The sequence below is a fragment of the Dermacentor andersoni genome, chromosome 1 (assembly GCF_023375885.2).
Source record: "Dermacentor andersoni chromosome 1, qqDerAnde1_hic_scaffold, whole genome shotgun sequence".
NCBI classification, from domain to species: domain Eukaryota; kingdom Metazoa; phylum Arthropoda; class Arachnida; order Ixodida; family Ixodidae; genus Dermacentor; species Dermacentor andersoni.
In genome coordinates, this window is record NC_092814.1 from 100,054,010 (window position 1) to 100,080,084 (window position 26,075).

At 46.7% G+C, this 26,075-nt stretch overlaps 1 protein-coding gene across 5 annotated transcripts in view; it reads right to left on the reverse strand.

Annotated features, from left to right (window-relative positions):
- LOC129380547 (uncharacterized) overlaps positions 1–26,075 on the reverse strand; it is a 210,454-nt gene that overhangs the window by 126,186 nt on the left and 58,193 nt on the right. Inside the window, exon 1 of one of the 5 annotated variants that reach the window (XR_008608671.1) lies at positions 4,213–4,477. The exons of the other annotated variants lie outside the window; for them this stretch is intronic. The gene's annotated coding sequence lies outside the window, so the exon portion shown is untranslated. Of the gene's footprint in view, positions 1–4,212; positions 4,478–26,075 lie in introns of those variants that run through there. 5 annotated transcript variants of the gene reach the window in all.

Below are 26,075 nucleotides of genomic sequence, written 5' to 3' on the forward strand. Positions count from 1 at the left end.
CCGCTACGCTTCCTTTCTCTTGGAATCCAGTCTGTAACCCTTAATGGCCATCGGTTATCTTCCCTCCTCATTACATGCCCTGCCCATGCCCCATTTCGTTTTCTTCATTTCAACTAACATGTCATCAACTCGCGTTTGTTCCCTCGCCCAATCTGCTCTAAAGAATCATAAAGAAGCCGCTAAAGCCGCTAAATAAAGAAGCCGCTAAAGAATCAGTGAAGATATCTAGTTGCTTGATGGTAGGCAGCTTAGATGTCGCATCTTGCACAGCGTCGTGGATGGCTTGAAGTTCCATTACTAGAGCGCTGGCTTCCGTAGATAAATAGCGCTGGTGGCCGCTGATGAAATTATGCGTAGTACTGAGGAATGATGTCCTTCCGCTGTCTGGGAGAATGGCAGCATCCGTATAGACTTTGCAGATGTTAGCGCATGATGCATCGACGATGTTGTGTTCGTCAATAATACCTGTTGTATCGCTGCGTCGTAACTTCGTTGGCTTATTAGTTGTGATGCTGGTGAATTCCCAGGGAGGCATTGAATAGGGCTGATTGTCAATCCGAGAGCCGCGTTGAAAATGAGCATGCAACGCAGCGACAGCCGGAACAAGTTGCTTTTTTATTTCACGTGCTTTTTCACGTTACCACTTCCTGCAGGGTCAAGGTGGCAAAGAATTCCACTCCGCGACTGTACACGAGAAGAAACTATATCGAAATGCGTTTGTGCGAGCGAAGATTGGTGCTAAAGGTTGTTCATGACTGTGTCGCGTTGTCCTCCTACTAAGGCGCCTAACAGATTTTGGGAGAGCTAAGTTAATTCATGCAGAAAGGCAGTTGATAGGCGACTAACTTTTCTATGGGCTTCCAACGTCGGTATATTATTGAGTTTCATTAAATCTGAAGGAGAATCTAGGCGTTCGTACTTTCCAAAAATAAATCTAACTGCTTTCCGTTGAATTTTTTCAAGTTGCATAATATCCTTTTTGTAATGCATATCCCATACGACGAAACCATACTCCAGTTTTGACCTTGTGCAAGCATTGTAAGCTAGAAGTTTTGTACTAACTGGTGCATTTATAAGTTTTCTTTTGAGGAACCATAGTTTTCTGAGGCTGGCTACACAGATATCCGATATATGTTCTGACCACGTGAACTTGTTTGTTAGCGTAACGCCAAGATACTTAAACTTGTCAGCTTCTGAATGGGATTGTTATAAATTGAATATGTGAATGCGCTAACTAGCTTTTTCTTAGTAGCACGGAGTAGTACTGTTTTTTTCTGAGTTTAAAACCATCCCCCAACGATTGCACCAATCTCCAATTGCACATATACTGTTTTGTAGAAAGATGTGATCATTAGCCGAGGATATATCTTTTAATACAACGCAGTCATCGGCAAACAACCGCATAGATACTGTACCGGGAACTACCTCAACTAAATGATTTACATAAATAAGAAACAACAATGGGCCTAAAGCACTGCCCTGTGGTACTCCCGAGGTAACAGGCAGCACAGAAGACCTGCATTCTTTTATTTCTACAAATTGGCTTCTATTGGAAAGATATGCACTAATCCATCAGACAATGAAGGAAGGCAGGCCGAGGCATTCTAATTTATACAATAGCTTACCATGTGGCACTTTATCGAAGGCCTTCGAAAAATCTAGGAACAGAATATCAACCTGTCCAGCAATATCAAGTATACACCCAAGATATCACACACAGTGGAAACCACTTGAGTGACTGCGGACATATCTTTTCTGAAGCCATGCTGATGTGATGACAGCACTTTACGCTCGGCAAGAAACTCTTGAATGTAACATGCAACAGCCTTTACCAATACCTTGCAACGTTGACCGATATACAGCTTATAACAGCTTATGACCGATATAGGGCGGTAATTATTTACAGAAACCCGGTCCCCTTTTTTGTGGATGGGTCTAACACGTGCAATGCACCAATCACTTGGGATGACACTTGTAGCTACTGACAGCTTAAACACGTTGGTCAAAAATCCAGAAATCTGCTCAGCGTAGCGTCTAAGAAATACGTTTGCAATGCCGTCAGAGCCTGCTGACTTTTTAATATTCCGATTAAGAAGCATAGCAGTGACGCCTTCACGAGCAATTACTAGTGGTTTCTCCGTTATCGCCAGAGATCCTTCATAATCGTATTCGTCTAGCTCTGAAAATACAGTCTGAAAATACCGATAAACATTTCTGCGATTTCCCTCAGTTGATATATAATTCGGTCATTTACTTTTAATTTATGTATCTCTGCATTAGTTTCACTTATGTGGCGCCAAAATTTTGGGGGGTTGGACGTAATAAATTGCGCCCAAGTCTTGCTGAAGAAATTGTTTCTTGCATGTCTAACTTTTTCTATAAATCATATTTTAATTCAATGAACTGAGACGTAGACGTAGAAGCTTTGTGCTGTTTTCTGATGCGTTTTATTTGCCATTTCGTTTGTAGTATAGCTCTACTGATCCAAAAATTTCTGCGACGGTTGTAAATTTCTTTTTGTAGGAATGAAATGACCAACGCCATATTCTGTAGTTGAACGAAAAATTTGCCACAAACGCTCAACATCATGACTGACAGAATCAAGATGCGTGTCCAAATAATCAATTATGGCTGTGCCGTCAGCCTTGTTATAATCTATATTTACAGTCAAAGAAAACATTTCCTTATTTTCAACAGCTTTTTTAGTCCAGTTAAAAGATGCTAATTTAAGGTAAACAATTCCAGATTCCACGAGAACAGTTCTATTGCTAAACATTTCGGTACTAAATAATAGACCCCCGAATTAAAATTTCCGCGCGCGAGTGCAGTGTTCTACAATTTGCTCAAAGTTAGGAGAGTACATAATATCCACTAGAATGTCACTGCTAGTGGAATATCCGTACTGTAAACTGTTCCAGTTAATAGAGGACAGACCAAAGTTTCCAGTAACAATCAGGTTTCTACGGAATAGTTTTAGATGATCGTATAATTTATTCAGAAAGGCATCGCTAGTATCCGGAGCTCGGTCGATAAACAGCGCAAATAAAAAAACCGTGATTCCCCGAGGTGACACCCTTAAGATTAAACTTTCATGTTCACCGATTTAATCTGTAACCATTATCTCAATACCATGTTTTACAACGATTGCTAAGGTCCCACCTCGAGACCTCCTATCTCTTCGGAACAACTGGTAAGCCGGCGAAACAATTTCATCGTCGCGAATCAAAACGTGTAATCATGTCTCAGTGATAATGCAGAAATGAGGATCATGTGACAAAAGCAATTCTTCCAAGTCCTCTACTTTGTTAACAATGCTCCTAGTGTTAAAACTGAGCAGACGAAGGTGATGTAGTTCTGATTGCTAGGTGTCGGGTGGTGATCTTTTCGATTTTGCTATCAATGTACGGGTGTTATAGGTGTCGTCCCACGTGTACATCTTGCCGCCAATACGAATCTTATCATGCACAAGCGATACTTTCTTGCTCATGACTTTATCTTCCCTCGCGCTCTCCTAAAGCAGTTTTCTCTTTCGTAGTGCGTCTGCACAGTAATCATTTTGTATGCTTATGCCCGTCCCTTTGAGCTTTTTGGAATTTTCAAGGACTGCTTCTTTTTCGTTAAAATCCTGAAAATCGAGGATAATTCGTCCCTTTGAGAAATGTTTACCAAGCCTATGGATTCTAGCAACTGAGGTGCAGCTCAATCCTAATTTTGTTTTGAAGACGTCTTTAATAACGTTTTCACGCAAAACAGATTCTGTTTCATTTGGCTGCTCAGTTATACCGGAAATCACCAGGTTAGACCTACGGCTGCGATATTCTAGGTCCACAAGTTTCGTTTGTTGCGATTTTAGCGCCTCTTGCATAGCTTCCATAGATGCGCCGATACCTTCAATTGCGGAAGCCTTGAGTTGCAGCGTTTGCACTTTGCCCTCCAGGTTTACTAACCGTATGCCAAAACCATTTATAGCCTTTTCTGTAGCTTCAAGACATGATTTCAGCTCATTTGTTTCAGATAGAATAACCTGTTGGCCATCCATTATAGATTTGAAGATATCTTCCACCGGTGGCCCGGGATTCTCCTCGACATCACCGCACAAAATAAGTTTTTACATACACAGAAACAATGATATGCAATACGCTAACATCTGCGTGGGCATGGCAGAAGGACAAGAATCCAGTTCGCGGTGCGTACTAAATGGCAATAACCAACCTGTACGAGAAGAAGTAGACGCATGGTGAACGGTGCGTTCGTGGCGCTTGCGCCGTGCCCACTGGTGTAGTCGATGAACGGCCGTTCTTTTATAGGGCTCATTGATGACGTGGTGAAGCCCCTTTGTGACGAGAGTAGCATTGGTTTATCCAGTACGATAGCGTCGCTTCCCGTGATCTTGATTGCACCGTTGCACTGATTGATACTGCTGTAACTGGTAGCGGCGAGGCCAGCGCCACTGAGCAGGCTCCGCTGATTGACGAGAGCAATTCCTGTACGAGAAGAAGTAGGCGCAGGGTGAATGGCGCGTTCGTCGTCGCCGGCGTCGCCGTGATGTTCCGTATAAAGTCCAAGGGCGATAGCATCGTTGCCGCGCGCCGTATATGCTCTATGTGCGAGTAAAAGCGGGGAGGAAGCGTGCCGTCTTTCATTGCGCCAAGGCACCGAGGGGAAGGGAGGGATGGGGATGGGAGGCGTTCTACTCCGGTGGCTGCTGCGTAATCTGCTGCGATCTTGAAAGCGATTTGCGATGGGCACAGTGCGCCGAGTGCTGATAGCTTCGTGTGCGCTGCGTTTTCGCCGCTTAGTTCGCGTTGAAGCGTTTTTCGCGTTCCAGCGTTTTGACAGCGAATTTAATTCCGCGGTCATCGAGTGAGATGTGTTCATGTTTGCTTGTGCGCGCGTGACACCATGCTTAAAAAATAAATTTTGCTATTTTACGTGCCGTAACCACGATCTGATTATGAGGCACGCCGTAGTTGGGGAGTCCGGAAATTTGGACCACCTGGGGATCTTTAACGTGCACCTAAATCTAAATACACGGGTGTTTTCGCATTTCGCCCTCATTGAAATGCGGCCGCCGTGGCGGGGATGCGATACTGCGACGTCGTGCTTAGCAGCCCAAGACCAAGCCAATAAGCAACCACGGCGGGTGACGCCATGCTTGTTAAGTTAGTTAGTTGGCGAACGTTTACGAGTTTATACGACCGATAAAACTACTTTCCTCGCTTCGTATAGCTGTCTACTAATTTGATATCGCAATCGCTACTTCGTCTTTCGAACGAAACTGCGACTTTTTCATTTCGCCCCCCTCCAAATGCGGCTGCCGTGGCCGGTGTCTGATCCCGCGACCTCGTGCTTATAGCAGCGGAATGCCTTAGCCGCTAAGCCACCATGGCGGGTAAAGAGGGAGCCTGTTAGAACGTAACTTGAACATGCCGCGTGTATTCCTGATCCTCACCCTGCCTTGCTCACCAACTCACTCGAAGCCCTTAAAAGCTTTGCCGCTAGTTTTATTCTTGATAATTATTCCCATACAGGGAGTGTTACCTCAATGATACTTCAACTTAACCTTCCGAACGTCACAGTAAAAAGGCTAGACTAGCCTTCTTTCTCAGGAAATAGTATACCAATGCCGATCTTAAGAAAACATATTTCGCTGCTCCCCACTACCCATCATCACGCGTAGATTACAAGTTGAAGATCCAAAGTTTCAAGGTGCCGAGCACAATTGCTTCGTGCCATGACTGTGACCTACTGGAACCACCTTCCTGCCTCATATCGCCGACAATCCAGTCACGTCTTGATTTAAAACTGCGATCACTAATATTTCGTAAATGTTGCCACTCCTCTCTGACAACAATGATAGTGAGAGCACGGAAACAAACAAACAAACAAACAAACAAACAAACAAACAAACAAACAAACAAACAAATAACTAAATAAATAAATAGGACCTAATTTCCCTAGTTACACTCGCATTTCTCAACTACGTGTATTGGATAGCCGGCTCTTATGTAGCCTATCTTTCCATAGGTCTGCCGTTATTAAAAAACAACAAGAACAAACAACGTATACCGGGATAACCATATAGGGGCATGAATGAACTTTGTCGAGCGATATTGTACTGCATCTTGAGCAGGAAGAGAATGGGGATGATACTAACTACGGGCGGACTGCGTCAATCACTTTGAGGTAATCACCATCACTATCACCTTTGCATAGGCATACAGGCAACCACTCCGCCAGAGTGTCTCCTTTTAATGTGGCGGGATAAACATGCCACTCAGTTAATCGAAAGTGCAAGTAAGGCTAACGCTACCAAGACATATAAAAGCGTTTACACGGAGCAGGCGTAGAATACTACCATTCCACCTAGCTCACCCTGTACCCAATGAAAGTATAGCTATACTTCGTGGAACGATTAGTTACCTTTAGCATTACTTGCTGAACGTTACTCACTGAGCCGAACGGTGCACTTAAGAAATATTGCGCATTTTAAGATTTTGCGAAGCTCCAATAAGAGCACATGCGGACTTCCCTTTCCTCTTTCACCGTGCAGTGATCCGGATCACTGCAAGCTTTCCAACTGCGAGCACCTAGGGAAAACAGAATTATTGTTGGCGTATAGGCTTAATCAGCCCGTTTTTTTTACGGAAACAAATAAAAGGAAATCAGAAGCTCTTCGGAAATTGTTTTCTTGAAGCTTTCAAATGTTTGAACCCATTATTCTGTTAGATAACATACGCGAAAGAGAAAACTTTTGGAGGACGCTTAAGCTCGCCTTTAAGAGTGGAACGCGATGCCATTCAAAAGATTTTTGACTGCTTCTCGGGCTTCCCGGCAACTGTAGCTTATGTAACCGTAATTTTTACCGGCAAACAGTGGCGGCGAGCGCTATGCACGAAAGCGAGGTAGGAACGCGGCCTCTTGCGTGGACCGATCCCGGAGGCGGTGCACAACCACGCCAAAAAACTAGCTTCATTTTCAGGTTTCTGTTATTGCTTTGCACTTTTAATATTGAAGTCTGAGAAGATTCCACATAAAAAGCATGCGCTGTCGGTTTTAGTTTCATGGCATTTGTTTCTCAATATTCCGAGGAATAACTTGCCAAGAACATACGACAAGGTATGAGCAATTTTAGTGATAGAATGATGTATTAATATAACCCACATATACCGCATCCCACATAGCAAGACGTGGCATATACATATACCTAAATATATACGGAAATTTTCGCTCATGGGCAACTCCGCCGACACCAACAACGGATTTTCTGCGACACGGGACCATCACCGCTATTGTGTTAGAAAACAAGGCCGACCACGGTGACATGTCTGATGTGGTTGCCCTTTTAAGCCACGCGAGCCATTCTGCAAGCAAGTTCAAAAAGAAAAGAAAGGAAAAAAAAAGAAACTTCGGTTTACATGCCAAAACCATGATCTGATTATTAGGCCCACCGTAGTGGGTGAGTCTGGATTAATTTTGACCACCTGGAATTCTTCACCAGGAAAATTCGGACCCTGAGAATGTTGAAAAATCGCACACATGAAAGGACTGACGGTTCATTTGCAACACCTCCGATAACGCACGTGTGTAATCTCGAGATAAATCGCAATTTTTGAAACGGGCTTTAGACAAGTGTTGGTGGTGATATTACTATAGACATTAGTATAGACATATTACAGTATAGACATATTAGTATAGACATATTAGTATAGGTCATTGAAGCCTTCTGCGTCAATATAGCGCATACGTGCAGTAGTGATCTACGTAGGAAACCGCACGGTTTAAGTCAGCACCTTTGGTAAAGCAAGAATGACGATCCTCATACGCTGCACAATCGTGTCCATCGAGATCTGTCAGAAGCGCGAACGCGAAATTTACACATGCGGTTTACTCTGCCGGTTCATTGGTACTTCATTATAAAAGAGCGATTCTTATATTTTCAGCATCGTCCACAAGGTTGTCTTAAGCGTGAACTGCTTATGAGCAATGCCAACCAAGTTGCGTCTTGGTTGATGGTCGGCTGAGTCTCACCGACCATCATTCTTCGGCGGTCACCAAATCAACTAACAGTAACTAAAGCAAACAAACAAACAAACAAACAAACAAACAAACAAACAAACAAACAAACAAACAAACAAACAAATCTGAATCACTGGTCCAGCCGATCACCACGGTCATAACTTCTCGATTCCCATACCGATGCTGTAATGAGTGAGCCATGAATTCATAATAGCCATATAGGCTCGGCGGAGCACACGCTGTCATTGCGTCTTGCAAAGCACGCGAACATTGTCGGAGTATGGAACAGCCCAAGGAATTAAGTAATGGCGCGAAGGACGCTTACGACGCCTGCCAAAGAAGAGAAAGGTACCTATCTGCCAATAGAGCAAGAAGGAAGCGAGTATGATGAAAGATAGCTGGTTGTTTATTCTTCGAGGACGGCAACAATCTTTACTGTGGTCTCCGCCATAAAGCACTGAAAGTCTCCTTGACGTGTTGAAGTTGCTACGTCGGCAGCCTCTCTTAGAACATCACAATCACATGCACCGCTACTTAGAAGCACGACTTGAAAAATAAGAGGCCAATAGGGATGAAAACGCCTGTGTTAGTGATGCGATCACAGGCAGTTCACGCTTAAATCTACTTTCGGAGACAGAAGATCTGATCACTTTTCTTTTCTATTTGATTGGAAGGAACAAATAGGAAAAAACGGCGCGCATGGCTATAAGCGAACACGAGGATGGCGACAAAAAGAGCCTAAATATGCAAAAAAAAATAAAAAATTATATTATCGGGTTTTACGTGCCGAAACCACTTTCTGATTATGAGGCACGCCGTAGTCTAGGACTCCGGAAATTTCGACCACCTGGGGTTCTTTAACGTGCACCTAAATCTAAGTACACGGTGTTTTCGCATTTCGTCCCCATCGAAATGCGGCCACCGTGGCCGTGATTCGATCCCGCGACCTCGTGTTCAGCAGCCCAACACCATAGCCACTGAGCAATCACGGCGGGTCCTAAATATGCAGTCATAGGCTAACATATATTGCACTGTACTCACAGTGTTTCAAATCATTTTACATTCACCAGGAGATAAGCTGCATGCCTTCGTGAGCGGCTCAAGAAAGCAAAACTTGGGCAATGCTTTTATGTCTCGTCCAAGCAACGCTGTTAGTAGCGCAGCAATTGCGGCTTGCGCAAACTGTTCTAGCTATAGATGCCTGAGCAACGGTCAGAGCTGTGCATTAGTCCGAGAACCACTGTAGCCGACCAGTACCGCAGGACAAAGAGGACAAGCCAATCCTTGATTGTGGGCGAGGATTTGCTCCAGGGGTCTGGCCGCGCCGCACGCAGCGAGACGGTCACGATCCGAGGGGCGCACCGCCCTCGTGTCGACAGGCAGTAAAATCGGTGTAACAAGCGTGCACCTTCCAGGTGCGATCGGAGCATTGAGCAGTGCGCGACAGAGTCTTTAAGCCGCGAGCTGTGAATAAAATATGCCCTGGGCGCGCAAAGCTGGCCGTAAATAGGAGCAGCTTTTCAGCGCCGGCCGACCCCGGGAGCCACCCACCATTGAGCCGGGTGAATGACAGGGGCGGTGCTGTTGTCATAATGCCGAGGGCCAGCTTTGTGCTCTGGAGTCGACTTCCTGAGACGCGAATAGACCACCGAGGGCGCGGGCCACGCAGCGCGCCCGGAGGGGCGCCGCTGCACAAAGGTGTGAAATCTCGATTTCAGCCTTTTCTCTTCTAAATGCCAGGTGAGAAGTGACACGCACAAAGGTGCTCGCTGTGGGTCCGTCCCGAAGATATATATGTATATCTAGGCGAGAAGAGCGCCATAAAGGGCAGGAAAAATGGCAACTCTTGGGGCTTCCTCAATGCACGGGGGCGGGCAGCGCCGAGGGGGTCTCGCCTATTCAGGCCCCAGCCACAAAGGACCCCTGAAGAGTGGCCGCCGGATCGCGGCATTCTGCTGGCCAACCTCCCCTCCTTCTTCGCGAACACCCGATCCAGAGAGAGAGAAAAAAAAGGGCAGAAAAATGTAGACCCGGGGCTGCGGCCGCGGGAGCTGAGATTGATCTGCGGCCGCCGCGCTGCAACGCAGGGAACTCCTCCTGGATCGCTCTAAAGCATAATATGAGCCGTGGCCACAATGCCGCATCTCGCTCGCGCGCGCTCAGCAGCCTAGATTTTCTCTCTGGTCGCATTGTTCTGCCGCCTCGAGGCTGGCTGGCATGTTGCCCGTGTGACAGTCTCAATGCTCGTTGTCCTGCGGGGAGAGAGTATGTCTCGCTGGGAGCCTATAGCTGGTGTCGTGAGCATGTCGACAAAGGTTCCATGTTGTTCCTACAAAACGCAGCGACGAAGAATACCGTGTCTTCCGACCAGGAATGCCATGCGTGTGCAGTTCGGAAACAAGGGCAGTTCTAGTCCTGTATACGGGTGAGGGTGACAGAAGAGCGAGTAAGAAGAGAGAGAGAAATGTGTGCGTGTGTGTGCCGTTTGCAAGCACATATCTCCGTAAGGCGTTCGCCCTCTCTTCCGTTCATCGTCCCTGTTCATTCGTGTGTGCGACAGCAGAGACAAATGTGTGAAAACTAGTATTCGCACGCAGAGGGCTTTCACGCAGAAACGTACGGATAAACCCCCTATGCAACGATACGTTCGGTGCACGATGACACGCGGAGAGCGTTCTATATTGTCCCGCTTGAGGCTGTTTCACCGTGAACTATCACTGATATCATGTTATGTCTCTCGCGTAAGATGCACTTGCTGTATCGACAAAAATCACAAACGTGGTCATCACTTCGATAACGAGATGAGATTGTGCACTGCAGTGGGATGTGATTCTGCGATGGCTGATCGTGCTCGCCTCGCCGCGATAGTTTTCACATAGTGTTAGTTTGCATCCTTGGTAGAAGTTCCCCCACTAAGTCATTCCGTTCCTGTGATCCGTCTTTTCGGATAGTGTTTCGGCCAGTGCACCATCCCCACCGTGTGACGATAAGGTACACTCTTGTAGACCACAGACAACACCGAAAAAACAGCATATTCATGTAAACTCAGCATCGCCGTCTTTCACTACAGACTGATATCAGTGCACAATAAGCTTACAAAAATCTGTCAAGGTCAATGTTGTATTAAACGAGCATAACATGTGTCATGTCGTGCATTGCTATAAAGCAACTAGCCGGAAGACTCGAGAGCCGTATTTTCGCAATTGAGTTACAAAATAAACAATAAAAAGTGAATTCGTCCCTAAAAAAAAAAAAGAAGACGGGAGGAGAAGGCGCTACACAAAGCACTCAACGCACCTGATAGTTAAAAACAAACAAAGCTATATAAGGTTTAAATTAGTAAAATGCAAAAACTAACTTATCTCCCTGTGGATTTCACATTACCTTTTGCCTAACTTATCCAAGCCTTTGCGCTCTAGATAATACTATGCTCAAAAGTACTACTTTAACTAGGCTAATTGAAATATAGTATTGAAGATCATCCTTGGTATTTACTTGTTTATTTATTTATTTAGAAATCTACGTTGCCCAATTGGGCATTGTAGTAGCGGAGTCGAAGGAATAACCGGAATGAGAGAAGAAAAAGAAAGGGCTAGCAGACAGGCACAGCTGGCGCTTGAACATTGAACTAAAACATACATCTTGCAGGAACGAGCAAACCATATTTGCAGAAACGTCCACAACACTCGCATCCAACTGATTCCACTCGCGAATCGTAAAATTGCGAATACATCCGAACGACATCTTATTTCGCGAACCTATTTAGCATGATTGCAGAAGAATCTACGTATGGACAAGTTGGTACTGGTGAAACATTTTGAAGGGACAGCGCAAGACGACCCATGCTCTGAGCATGAGTGTACACCAATCTATGAAGACACCACAATATTTTCCGCACATACAGCAATCAAACTGCGAGGGAGATCATTGAGGCCTAGCATATCAGAAAAAAGTATCGTGTTGTATGAGCACGCCTTCATTAAATTTGCATGACAGTGAGTTTGCATTTTTAAACCGCCTCATCTCATTAGATTACAGGGTTTTGTTGTTTGCCTGTGCACTGATAATGACGCCATCGACGACAGAGCACGTGTGTATAGGTTGTAGTATTTAAGTTTCTGTATGCCTTTAACAAAATTAGTTGTGAGTTCAGCGCCATCCTGTGTATTTCCTGCCTTCTGCCATTGTCGTCTTGTGCTGCCCCTTCAAGATATTAGCATGATTATTTCTGTGCGATAAGTAGTTTGGGCTCATCATGTAGAAAGTTTTATTAATAGCAGTTTCATGATAAAAAATGGTATGAAAAAATTTGATTTGCAATACTTTTCTTCGCTGCTGAAGAGCTTTCCAATCAAGTTCATTCTTGATGTGAGTTATACTCGAATTAATGTTATAATTACAACTGAGACTGCGTGCAGCGCGGTTTTGTATGATTTCAAAGCTTCATGAATAAGGAAGCGCTGCATGTACGTAATCAAACGTAAACAGCTCTTAAGGTTTTAGATGCAGAGTGACCAGCTGCTCCTATCTCTCTCTCTTTCTCTGCCTCTCGCTCTTCCCACCCCCCACCCCCTTTTTTTTCTCACTGGAATGTGCCACTGCTCATAAGTTGAAGCCTTTACATTACACATCATGGTGGCACATAGCGTTCTAGTTAGCTGACCATAGCAGTGACCAGCATTTTTTACATTAAATATTGAAGATTTAGATAGGCTATTGCTTACTGGGCTAATGCGAATGGCTAAGCAAGTTGCTACTCACGTGAATTATACATACTCTAATTAAATGTACACACTATACCTATTTCTGTTATTATTCCCTGTTTTCAGATCGCCCAAGAGCGGCCCTTATGCGATAAGCTTGCGTCATGAAGAATGCCACTCAAAATACTTCTTCGACAGCCCAGCGTAAAGATTTGGAGAGCTTAGTAGGTGTGCCTGTAATTGTACCGTGTCGTCATCGTTGCTGTACTGGGGCGCTATATCGTAAAGCTATTCCAAACTTTTCTATTCCAATTCTGTAATCAGTCTTCCACGATTGGTGGAAAAGTGTTAGGGCCACCCCCACTTCGCCTCTCTGTCACGCGACGTCATGAAAACCGCGATACTCTCCATCTGATATGGCGTGCACTCACTGATTATGTATGACTAGACAGAATAAAAGAAAAACGAAAAACATTTATTTCTGATTCAATGCCTTTTTCGCCATTAGCCCTGTGCTATTGGGCAAAAGTTTTCGGGCTAAGCCCACTTCGCCTGTGTGTCACAGCAGGTCACAAAACCGCGAAAATGCACCTCGTCAAAGTGACGTGTACGTGTTAAACAAGCATTAATATGCCGAACAAAACTGAATATTTTCCTCAATAGCCGGAGGCTGCCCCGTTCCGAAAGAAATAGAAGAGGGCTGCTCGCCGTTCGCTCATGCACTGGCTATTCACACCTGCCAGAAAGAATAGATTTATTTGCGTATAATAAACTTTTTGCGTGGCGTCATAACGTTATCGAGGCCTTTCAGTAAGCATACAACATCACTCTGCCAACTCTTCTTTGCTGAGGATCCGTTTTAGCGGCATTCATAACCTTCCGTTGCACGCCGCCGCGATTTTCTACCAGCCAGCGCAAGCTAAGTCAGCCGAAACAGACTAATCGCGGACGCCGGCCCCACCCTCCTCTCCCAGTTATCTATTTTCACTGCGCGGCCTCGGCACCATCCAAACCCTCTCTCTTCACTTGAGCGTGCTCCTCGCCTCTTGTCAGCTGATCAGATAAGAACAACCGCTCAATGCAGGCAATTTTATTCGTTTTGAAAGCAAACAAAAGTGACCTCCTATGAACATGGGCAGGACATGTAATGAGGAGGGAAGATAACCGATGGTCCATATGGGGTTACGGACTGGATTACAAGAGAATGGAAACGTAGCAGGGGGCGGCAGAAAGTTAGGTGGGCGGATGAGATTAAGAAGTTTGCAGGGACAACATGGCCACAATTAGCACATGACCGGGGTAGTTCGAGAAGTATGGGAGAGGCCTTTGCCCTGCAGTGTGCGTAGCCAGGCTGATGATGATGATGATGATGATGATGATGATGATGATGAACGAGGAGAGCGTTTGATTGGGCTGTTCAGACAAGGCTGCGGGTCACCGCCTGATGCTTCCGTCGGCAGTTACTCAGATTTGACGTCAGGAGATTGGAATGAAAACAGATTGGAATAGCTTTACGTTATAGGGCCCCTGCTTAAATTTCTTGGTAGTTTGCTGTGGCAGTCGGAGAGAATACTGGACGATGTGCGAAATATCATGGGTTTTTCGCAGCACAATATGTACGATTACTTGACATAATTAACGCCAATCGATAGTACGTTTTAAATATTCCTGTTCTTACTTGAACAAACCAAGAAGACACAGATGAGTTGGTATTCTGTGCTTGAGGTTGCTTTTTTGTTCTTGGTTAACATAATCGGAAAAAAATGCCCCAAAACTCAGAAAACCAGATTCTGAGGTCTACCTTTAACAACTCAACACTCGCTACCAGAAAACAAAAACTCTGAACACAGCTCAGTTTCTTGCTGTAATTAACTTACGCCATTTACTTTAAGCCGCGGACGATCGGCCAGCTACATGACATTTAAAACAAATATGGGTACAACGGTATCTTTACTCGATGCGAGTTTTCGAAGAATCGTATACCATAGTTATGCTTAACAGAAACGCAATTTCTCGTAGGCTTCCTCGGCTTTTCTTTAATTTGTTTATTGACATAAATAAAGAGATTCCTTTTCAGATGCAAAACTCGGAAATGGATCACAAGTCGCACAACATCACAAAGATAAAAGAAACACATCAGTTTCTCATATATACACGGAGTTTTGTCCTATAGCTCTATCTATGGACAGCAAACAATCGCATACGAATTACATTCCCATCGCAGCTTACCAAACCTTACGCTGAACTTTAGTATGACCACATCAAATGATAAATATCTATGCGACAATAAACAGCCATAGGAGGGCCACTGTGAACCGGTGCAGGACTTCTCCTTGCCCTTCCTCCGTGCAAGCCAACCGCTCCACCCTCGGCCTTCTCCTCCGCTCCAGGGAACGTCGCCCGGGATATGTCGCTTCATCCGAAGCACGGCGTTGACATTCCCACAACATTCGCTTTGACAACTTTGACAACAAAGGAGGGCTCCTTTTTTCGAGCCTCGGCTGCTCTCTTTCACAAAGCGTCGTTCGTCTTGTGCCTTTCAGCGGCGCCCGTCCCGTTTCGCTCACTCTCGCGGTGTCAACGGTCTGCGAGCGGTCAAGAATGACCGCGTCCTGTCACTGAGCCGTGGTTCTGTCTAACGAATGTGAACGCTCTTAAACGCTGGTTCAAGGTCATGTTTAAGGAATATTGACACCTTAAACGGCTTCATAAAATATTTTGGAATGGCACATGACGTTGAACGTTGACGTTGGGCAGGTGATGTAATGCGCAGGGTAGATAAGCGGTTGAGCATTAGAGTTACAGAATGAGTGCCAAGGGAATGGAAGCGACGGGCTACATTCGGCTCATCTACTGGCGAAAACGCATCGGAAGCGGCCTACATCATCACAATGGCGTTTTCGCGCCTTCTGTTTTTCGAAGGAAAGAATCGTGCAACAAGAGGGCGTCTCCTATGCTCTGTGGTTGCTGACAGCGTCACAGCGGCACTGTCACTAGCGATGAAGTTCCTACGGATACGTGTTCCACTACACCGGCATACGTCTGCTCTATATAGTGCCTACGTCTCCGCTTCGCTAGAACTTTCTCATTTGTATTTTAACGTCACCTGTGAAATGAACGCAATGGCCCGTAATACCTGCCTATATATACTCGCAGAGAACTTTCTATGGCGATAAAGGGAAAGCTACATGGGCTGAGCTTTTAATGTGTCACGGCGCCAAGTAGTCTGGCAGAGTCTGACATAGCTTTATGTTTCGTTTCCTAGGCGCAGATACTGAATCAGCTTGCTATTTGCGACGGTTTTGCATTCGCCCAAACGATGAAGAACAACGCGAAAAAACAAAATTACAATTTAGCACTTACGGGTGTATCTTATGTCTTATTTTGATCAATGTACTCTATTAAATAAGGCGTTTATGTTACTGTTGCGCCGTCGACGCGGGCGGTGGAGGTGACGCGAAAGAACGAAGGAGCACGCCCGAAGGTGTCCAAGCGACGACGCGGACACAGGCACGAAGCACACACGAAGGACAATATTTAATGGCTGCATCGACATATCACAGGGTAGCACTTGGTCACTTCTCGTGCGCTTTTCAGAATCGCCATTAGAAGCACAATATTTCAGATGAATTTCAAAATCGGAACTAATACGTGACACCACAGTTTCCTGCTCCTCAGCTTCCACAGACGCAAGTGAGACTGTGGGACTATTTTCAGGAGCGCTGTCACGCGTCTGCGAAATGCCCACGTAGCTTTCATTCACTTGCCACAGAAAGTTGTCCGGGAGTGCAGAGGAAACTATATGGGAAATTGTCAATTAGTTTTCACGTGGCGCATCCGTAGCATATTAACTCGAAAGATGATTAAATTAAGAGGCGCTGTGCGAGTAGGATGAACTCCCTTTCAAATCAAGTGACTTGCAGTCAATTTGAACCGCGACCGGCGCTTGTGAGCCACCATCACCTACAGGACCAAGAGCGTTCCCGGGCGGCAGTAGCAAGGTTAATTAATGTCAATTGCGGCACATTAATTATTTACAGTACTTAGTGGGCCACTAAGCCCATCTAGACTCGCCGAGTAAAGAACTCGGATAAAGTGCGGCCGCTTTGAAATGAAAACAAAATGAAATGGTAATAATAAAAACAGCCTCTGAAGGCGACTTTCTACCATGGAAAAGCAAGAATGAATTTCAATTCTGCTTTGTCCGCACTATTTTGTCAACTGGATGCTGTATTCTCTTACTGGGGCCTCCCGAACTGTCGTTTTCTTGAGACAGTAGCAACAAGCCTGTAGCTTTTCAGATACCTCATATGAACAACCACATCTAACACCATTCCTACAAATTTCACTCAACATTGCGCTTGCTACGCCGTCCATACGTCTGTCCGTCCGTCCGTCCGTCCGTCACGTCGTTATCTTCACAAGCCACTGCCCCCCCCCTTCCCCCATTCTCGTCATCCACAGCGTGAGCCTCAGCATTACATACGAAGCGCATCTAACTAAAATCGTATTCATATTTTACCGCAACAATTTTTTTGCGGATTGATTTTACGTCCACATCTTCAATGATCTTGTCGTTTGACATCTCTTATTGGGGGTACCACAGTTTGCACCAATCGTTGTTATTATTACACTTCAGGTTAATAACATTACAGCATGGAAAGTAGACAGACAAGGGTCCCAAAGTTCAAGACTGAAGGCACATTCACACCGAAAGCGGCGCGTCTAAGCGGCCAAGCGGATTTTCAACGCGGCGAGGCGGTGAGCGCGTACGCCTGTTCAGACCGGACAAGCTTGCCTGGCGTCCCGCGTCGCACGGAAGGCGGGGCATCTCGCAATTTCTTTAGCAATGTCAGGGACGTGCCGCCATCTCGCGGCACTTTCTGTTTGTACGTGCACTTTCGATATTTTTTTCGTCGTGGGTTGGCGCGCTCCCGTCCGCTATCTACTTCTGCGAAATGATGAGCTCAGACGAAGAAGACGAGATCGTTGGCATTTTACTCGCCCCTTGCGTAGCGCTGTTACAAATATTGAAAAGCAACAACACAAGACAAGGGCCAAAAAAAAGTATAAAGCGACGACACGGTGCCGTGTCGTCGTTTTATACCTTCTTTGGTCCTTGTCTTGTGTTGCGCTCTAACAAACCTTACTATGAATCCCAACCAACTGGCCCAACTTGCCTTTTTTACGCTTTTCGAGAGCATAAGCGAAAAGCCCAGAGAAATGCATTTGTTTACATTCGTTCACCAGCGCTTCCTCAGCGTCGGGCTCTGATTGGCTGCGGCCAAAGCGGCCAACTTGTCCGCGCGGAAAAAATCGGTCCGGGCGCGATCCGGCCAAGCGGCCGCGTATTTTCCGCAAAGCGGAAAATCCGCGGCCGCTTGGCCGGATCCGCTTGGCCGCTTGTCCGCTCCGCCTTCGGTGTGAACGTGCCTTGAAACAGGACGAGCATAAATAAATAAATAAATAAATAAATAAATAAATAAATAAATAAATAAATAAATAAATAAAACAAAATCAACGTTGAATATCACCTGCCGATATCATGACAGCACTCCTTTAACATTATGTTTTTTTATTGATCTATTGTAACTGAGTAACTTGCTAGAATGTTTGTATATGGGTAAGAGAAGGATAGCGAAAGATAATCAGAAATCAGTGCCAGGGCATTCACGTTCCTATAACATTTTAATATGTATGTATGTATGTATGTATGTATGTATGTATGTATGTATGTATGTATGTATGTATGTATGTATGTATGTATGTATGTACGCACAACTCATTGCGAGTCTTGGTAGAGTACAATGTCACCCGCGCACGAGCTGCGCCGTGGACTGCAAGAAGATGAACGGCAGCATCGCAATGCGCCATCCCTCCTACGCAGCGCGGATCAGTGCTGCGAAGAGAGCGCCATATTCGAGACACGCTGCCGGGGTTGCGTAACCGGGAGGGGAGGGAGGAGGACAGCAGCCACCCCGTGGAAAGGTGAGCGGGCCCCATCGGCCGCTGGGGGAAACACGGGCAGTACTCGCTGAAATCCCCAAAGTCCCGAATAAAGAAGGCCCGGAGAGCCAGTGGCCGCGGGAAGGAAAAAATAGGCACCGAGATAAATGAGCTGCAATCGGCAAATATTCCTTCTAAAACGAGGCCCATCGCTCAGCGCCAGAGTGGCTGCGCTGATCGGAAGCGCACTCCCGCGAGCAACAGGCATTCAGGCGCCGGACCCCGGGAATTGAAAGATAAACCAGCTGGGAATTCGCCGGGCGACCGAGGACGGCCCCCGTCTTTTGTCCTATATTTGCCAGTCGTAGCTGGGCTATTTTTCCGCATTACCAGCCGCCCTGCACGCTTGAATAAATATAAAGTGGGTAGCGGCCGCCTCCATATGGAAGTGTCGCATCGCTGGGCCGCGCGCGCGCACTGTTTGCCTCGGCGTACAAGGCAGCGATTCAAGCGAGATGCGCAGATTGCGAGTTTCCCGCTGAGCGATGGCCCAGCGCGTCCCTTCCGCGCGGCTCTCTCCACGGCGACGCCGAGGAATGGCGACCCTTTGGGGAATAGCGCCAGAGGTGCACCATTTCGCGTCACTTTGAACTGGGGCACGATATCCCCAAGGCGGCTACACTACTCAGCAGCAAGCAGCAAAGGACACGCGAATTCATAGAAAGGAGAAATCAGTTACCAGTTCCATGCCATGCCATGGCTCAACCAGAAAGAACAGATGCTGCCTTTGGATGAACAAAAATTTGCAGTTTCGCCCGAAGGCGAAGCATTGAAAGCGATAGCAAGGTTTGGCGTTGCGCTCGAGCTCCTTGCACAATGTACTAACAATGCGCGGACGTGGCATGGCGGGGCGCAGCACGTAGTACAGCTGCCGCTGCGCGAGCAGGAACAGCGTCCTGGCTTCGCATCCGGCTTCTCACAACGCTGTCGCCATGAGGAACGCCGGCAGCTGCGTTACCGGTGCCACAACTCGATGGCGCACGGGACGAGACCGAAGGAAACCCGCCGGCGTTTGGAAGATGGAAGGTGAGATATAGCCCATTGGAAGGTGAGATATAGATTTAGCTTGACGTTTACGCCCTATTCTGCTGCGACCACTGTAGGCCGCACGGTGTGGTATGCAGTGCACGCAGCTGCAATGTGTGTGCGCACCAAGCTCATGCCAGCAGCGGAAGCCAGAACGCTGCCCTGGCTTGGGCAGAGCCGGATGAGCGGAGCGTACAAAAGCTATCAAGCATGCGCCTCTTTGAAGACTTTCTAGCCCTCTACGCGCGATAAGAATGTCTTATCTTGCGTAACTCGCATCTATGTCAGATAGTGAATGAGGCTAAATTTGCATAGCGGCCGCATTTTGATGGGGGAGAAATGCGAAAACACCCGTGTACTTATATTTAGGTGCACGTTAAAGAACCTCAGGTGGTCCAAATTTCCGCAGTCCCGCACTACGGGGAACCTCGTAATCAGATCGTGGTTTTGGCACGTAAAACCCCATAATTTAATTTTTTTAGGCGAAATATTGGACAGCTGACTTCAAGAAAGATAAAGATGGGTGTTCACCTATAACAATTTTGTGTCAGTCATCTACCAACACTGTAAGCAAGATTACAGCCATATAACTGTATTTTTCTGCACCTATAACTCCGAATTAAATGCTTAAAAAGGGTGTTTTGCATGAGGGAAGTCTATTATTAAAGTTGCCATTCGCGATAAGAAGGTCTTTCTTCTCAGAATAAAATTCCCTTTAAGAAGCTCACTACACATACAAAAGCAGTATCTTTTAAATTTCCCTCACAATATTTACTCAACAAAGAAGAGGGATGGGAAAAAATCTATTCACGCACGCGCGTCGACGCTGTGGTGTGAGCATTAGATGATCGCAGTACTTGCCCCCGTATAACTATCAGGAAGGTAATTCCCCAGTGAAGGGTAGCCAACTGGGCTCAACGTACTTAACTTCCATGCTTTTACCTTATCACGTCTCCCACTAATGGCACAAAAGCGCCGGTTACGTATGTAACACGGCACATCACAAAATATAGCAGGAATCAAGTGACACAATATACAACCCACTGTAAAGCTGTTTATATTTATAGAGAGATAAGGAGGAGGGAAAGAGATAAGTGGAAGGCAGGGAGGTTAACCAGAATAACGTCCGGTTGGCTACCCTACACTGGGGGAATGGGAAAGGGGGAAAACAAAGATAACAAGGAGAGAGAGGAGGGAAGGAAAGAAGGAAATTGCGGTGAGTTCGCTGACGTGTGTGGCCTTACAGAAATTGCATTAATAGTCACAGATGGTCGCACAAGCCCGTCGTCCTTAAGAAGCACAAAAGTGCCTTCACCGCTTTATGGGCCGACGGGTGATGGGGGCGGTGTTCCAGCAGCACCTGCACAGAAAGCGGCCGATTGTCCAGTTTTTGAAAAGCTTTGGCAAGTTCATGTCTCTCTGGGGTGTATCGTGGACAGTGGCACAGTAGGTGGTCGATGTTTTCTTCCGTGCCACAGACCTCGCATGCTCCACTGTCAGTCACTCCAATTAATGTAGAGTATGCCTTTGTGAAGGCAACTCCTAACCAAAGGCGACAGAGAAGCGTAGCTTCACGTCGAGGAAGTCCGAGTGGAGGTCGGAGTTGCAGTGAGGGGTTTAGTCGATGCAGTCGTGTAAGTCGTAAGTTTGGCGAGTTCCACTCGGTCATTGTGAGACTGCGTGCCAGGTGTCGAAGCTGCCTTGCGGCCTCTGTCCTCGAAAGCGGAATTGGAACGCTGTGCTCTTGATGATGTGCTGTGCGAGCAGCGTTATCGGCGGAATCATTGCCACTGATTCCACAATTGCCAGGTACCCATTGAAAAACGACCTCGTGACCTTTTTGTTGGACATGATGGTAAAGTTTCGCGATTTCGTATGTCAATTGGTCATAGCATCCGTGTCGGAAAGGCAGGCAGGTTAACCGGAACAGATTCTGGTTTGCTACCCTGCACTGGGGGAAGGGCGAGGGGCCGGAAATGAAAGACGGAAAGAATAGCGGAGAGCAAAAGCAAAGGCACCGAAAAAAATAGGTTGGGAACGGCCGTGAGAACTATAGCCTCTCTATGTAATAGGCCACTCGAACGCAAAATATTCAAGAGCGCCTTGACCGACTTGTGGTGTGACGAGTGTATAAACCCGCATTCCACGACTGTTTGCTTCGAAAGCGGCCGGTCGTCCAGACGGGCCAGAGTGGTCGCCTGCGTGCGCTGTAGCGGCGACAACAGCAAATAACGTGTTCAATAGTTTCCTCGCTGCTGCAGTCGTCACACGTAGCACCATGTTCCCTTTTGTTGTGGAAAGCAAGAAATTTTGTAAATGCGACGCCAAGCCACAGTCGGCAAAGTATCGTTGCCTCGGGTCAGGATAGTCCAGGTGGAGGACCAAGTCGACCACAAGGGTCTAGTCTATGCAGACGTGTGTGATGTAAACTAGGCGCGTTCCACAATGATTGTGTGCAATCATTTGCAAGCACTCGAAGCTTCGCTGCTATATCTATTCTTGACAGCGGATTAGTTCCTGCACATCATCTTCATGAGCAGGTCGAGCAGCTTCAGCGCCATGTTCGTTGCCTATTACTCCACAGTGGCAAGGGAGCCATGCACTGAAATGTGACGTAGTGCCCTTGCTCGAAGAGGTGGTGAATGAGCCTTCGGATTTCTAGAAGTTCGTAAGGTCCACGGCGTAAGGCAGAAAGCAAGCAATGTAAAGCTGCTTTGGAGTCACTCAAGACACTCCATTTTTGAGGTAGTTGCTCTCGAATTATGCGAAGTGCACTAGGAAGAGCAGCAAGATCCGCGGCTGTCGATGTTGTCTGGTGCGATGTCTTGAACTTCAAGGTGGTGGCTTTCACAGGAAAAACCAGTGTGGACAGTAGATGTTTGCAGCCCTATCTTGTTAATTTAGTGTCATCTAAACGAAGATGTTGGTAGAAATAATGACGGCTCGGTCTTCGATGTTACTGGCGTTACTAAAATAAAACCCTCCTGCTCATTTTTATAGTACATACCCTGTGAAAATATGTCGTTCTTACATGCTCGAGTAATTTAATGGTGCATTTAGCATAGGTGTCGTTGGTATAAAGACGGGAAAATAAAGAGACCAAACTAAGGGATAAGGTAGGGTAATTTTGTACGATAGTCTCTATTCATTGGTTTTGTAGAAGTGTACAACAGTGCACAGAACCACAGTTAAATAAAATAAAGTAAAATAAATAAATAAATAAATAAATAAATAAATAAATAAAAACAAACAGAGACACATCTCGTCACGAAATTCCTTTCCTATGCAATTGCTGTTACAAGGGTGACGAGACATTGGGCCATTTTACCGCTCAATCTATGTCCCAAAGAGCCGAGTTGGAGAGTCCATAAGGTCACGCTCAATGCGCACATTGAATCGCTTTCGCGAGCAGGCTAAGGTAGACGCAGAAATAAGATTTGGCAGTTAGGGAGGAAATGGAACTGAAGGTTTATGAGCAAGCTTTTACTGTAATGCAGTAATTAGCTTAGCCGTAAATAATTCCTAAAACATGGGCATTTGACAGGTATCGTTCCAGTGTTACTGAAAATGAGACATGAAATTTTAACGAAGCAGGTAATTGGTGAAATTCTAATTACTTGCTAAAAAGACAGATCTAGACACATTTCTTCTTGTTTAGTAGTCATTTGCGGCGTTCCTCTTATGAAGACTTTCACTGTCTTAAATGTGAATGACTGAAGCGTCGTCACCATGCCACCGTCATCGTTGGCATGCCATCGTGGTTATGAGGTCATCATTATTATCTTCATCAACGTCGTGCCATCATTGTCGTATACCGTAGTTGTCGTCACCATGTCGTCGTTGTCGAGCCGTTAACTGATTTATTCACTAAATGACTTAAGATTGCCAAATGTGTGTAAGTTATATATATATTCAAACGCACACACACACACACACACACACACACACACACACACACACACACACACACACATATATATATATTGACGTTGGAATCGGCGTTCGAGACAAAGCCGGCGACGCAAGCTTTTCTAGGTTGGATGTGAGTAGTACAGCGCCATTACAACCTTATTGCGCGTATCATTCGAATTCTGCGTCCTCATTCGTGACTCGCATGCACATCTCGCCATCGCTTTATACTCGCCTACTAACGACCGTCGTTGAAAATGCACCATCTATCACGCTACAGAAATCTAAAGCGTGCTGCTTGCTGCCTTAGGAGCGGGAAACATTACGTTTATCTCCTCTCTTTGTTTTACTCGCGGAGAAAAAGTGACGATGTTGACGAGCCGGCTCGAGTGGCGCGGTGGGAAAGAAAGAAAAACGGCTTTCGTCGTTCACGTTGAGTTATCGGCTCTCGCTCCCAGAGGCGTCAGTTACAGAAGGCCAACACAAATCCAGAGACATCCGTAATCGGATCGATCGCTCGCATATCCGTGCCCAAGGACAAACAATGGGGCCCTTGCGCGGAGCTGTTTATGCGCAATGGGATCACGGCGCGCAGTGGGGACGGCGCGTGCGTCCACGTCTCCGGCGCGGACTCGGCGGCGCCCGAGGCGGCAGACGCTGTCCGCCAGCGAGGCAGCGATAAGTCTCGCGCCGGCTGCTGCTGCTGCCCATTGTGCAGCGCCTTTCGGGCCAGACACGCGCCTGGCCTTGCAGCAGGAAAAGAACGGCTGCCCGCGCCCAAGGAGGAGAGAGAGAGAGAGGGGAAGAAAGAAAGTAGAGCTGTTGTCGTGACTTAATCTTGCCCACCAGAGTTGACAAATCTCGTTGTGCGAACACGCCGAATCGGTAGACGCGGCCGCCGCCGGCGACGGTGAATATTCATGAGAAGTCCCTCGGCCGGGAGCCTGTCATCCCCGCCCACCCGATGATTCCCTGGCGGCGCTGCGCAACCGCCTCCGCCCCTACTCCCTCTAGATCGCTTATCTCCAATCCACCCACTGTTTGCGGACACGGGCCCGACGCGCCGTCCTAAATGAAATGTGCCGCGTCGGCAGGGGAAGATTCCCAATGAAGGATTGCTGCGGTTACCCGGTTCCCTGCTGCAACGGGGCCCTGAGCCGCTCGGCCGATAAGCGCTCCAAGGCGCGCTTCCCGAGCGCAGGCCGTTTCATTTAGGCCTCCTGCGGGCGCGCTTAATTGCGAAGCACGCGCGCGCTCGCTCGCAACACGGCACTCAAACCTGGCCGCAGCACTCGCCCGGCCCGGGGTGGTGCACGTGGACCGTGTACGCGCCGGCCGAGCAGGACTTGGGCGTGAGAGGAGCTTCGTTCATTGCTGGGCTAAATATCGACAAATGTGACGTCACATTGAGCCGCTGGCACTGCACGGGTGGACATAATGACAATACAAAATGACTATTGGCGTTTTCAACTCGCCGTGACATGCCTAATGTTAAGGTGGCGGTCAAGGAAGCTGTCACTCTGAGGACCAAGCTCGTACTCATGCAGACAAAAAAAGAAAAAAAAAAAAGAAATGAGTTTCTTGTTTTCACTTTATCTTCACGAGATGCACGCCAATTCAGAAAATATGATATATGCAAGTTTTTTTTTTTTTCGTGTTGTGTGCAATAATATTCTGCGCACAGCAGCACTGACTGAGGGAAATAATAGAGGCATTTGCTACTCGTTTGCCCTATACATGAGCGGTGGTGGTTGATTTCTGTCATTCCCCAGCATTATCGTACTCTGTAATGAAAACATGTGGTTATGAACGTTTTGAATTATTAAAGCTTGGCTCTCCCGATTCCCCTTTGTAAGTGACATAAGATAACGTTCATTCCTCTGGTACGCATTCCCATTGACGTATTCAAGTGAGTCGTTGTTGAAAGTCGCCTCGTACATTCGTAATAATTTAATGCATCATGCATCCACATTCTCCTTTCTCTTCAACAGGACTCACTTTCTCGCTTATCACGCGTTACCAGTCCTTACAGATCGCAAGCAGCCAATCGCCATGCATCCATGTAAGTGAGGCATGATTACATGCCAGGCGTCCTGTATGCATTAACCTTTATTGTATACATGGCTGCTGCACTGGGTAAGATCGCTACATTGTGGCATCTCATAGATGGACAGAAGGCTGGTAACCAGACAACATCCGGGAGAGCGCACTCACATCTGAGTGAGTGAGTGAGTGGGAGAGCGCGTGGAACCAAACGGGAGACGGGGTCGCTCGGAGAGCCACTGATTGCGAAGGAGAAAGGCGTGAAAGCATTTGTCTCCCAATCAAAGCAAGAGATCGGGGGCCTTCGCAGCCTAAGTCAAGTTTCGAAGAAACAGCAAGAAGGACACGCAGCGACGAAAAACAGAGAGC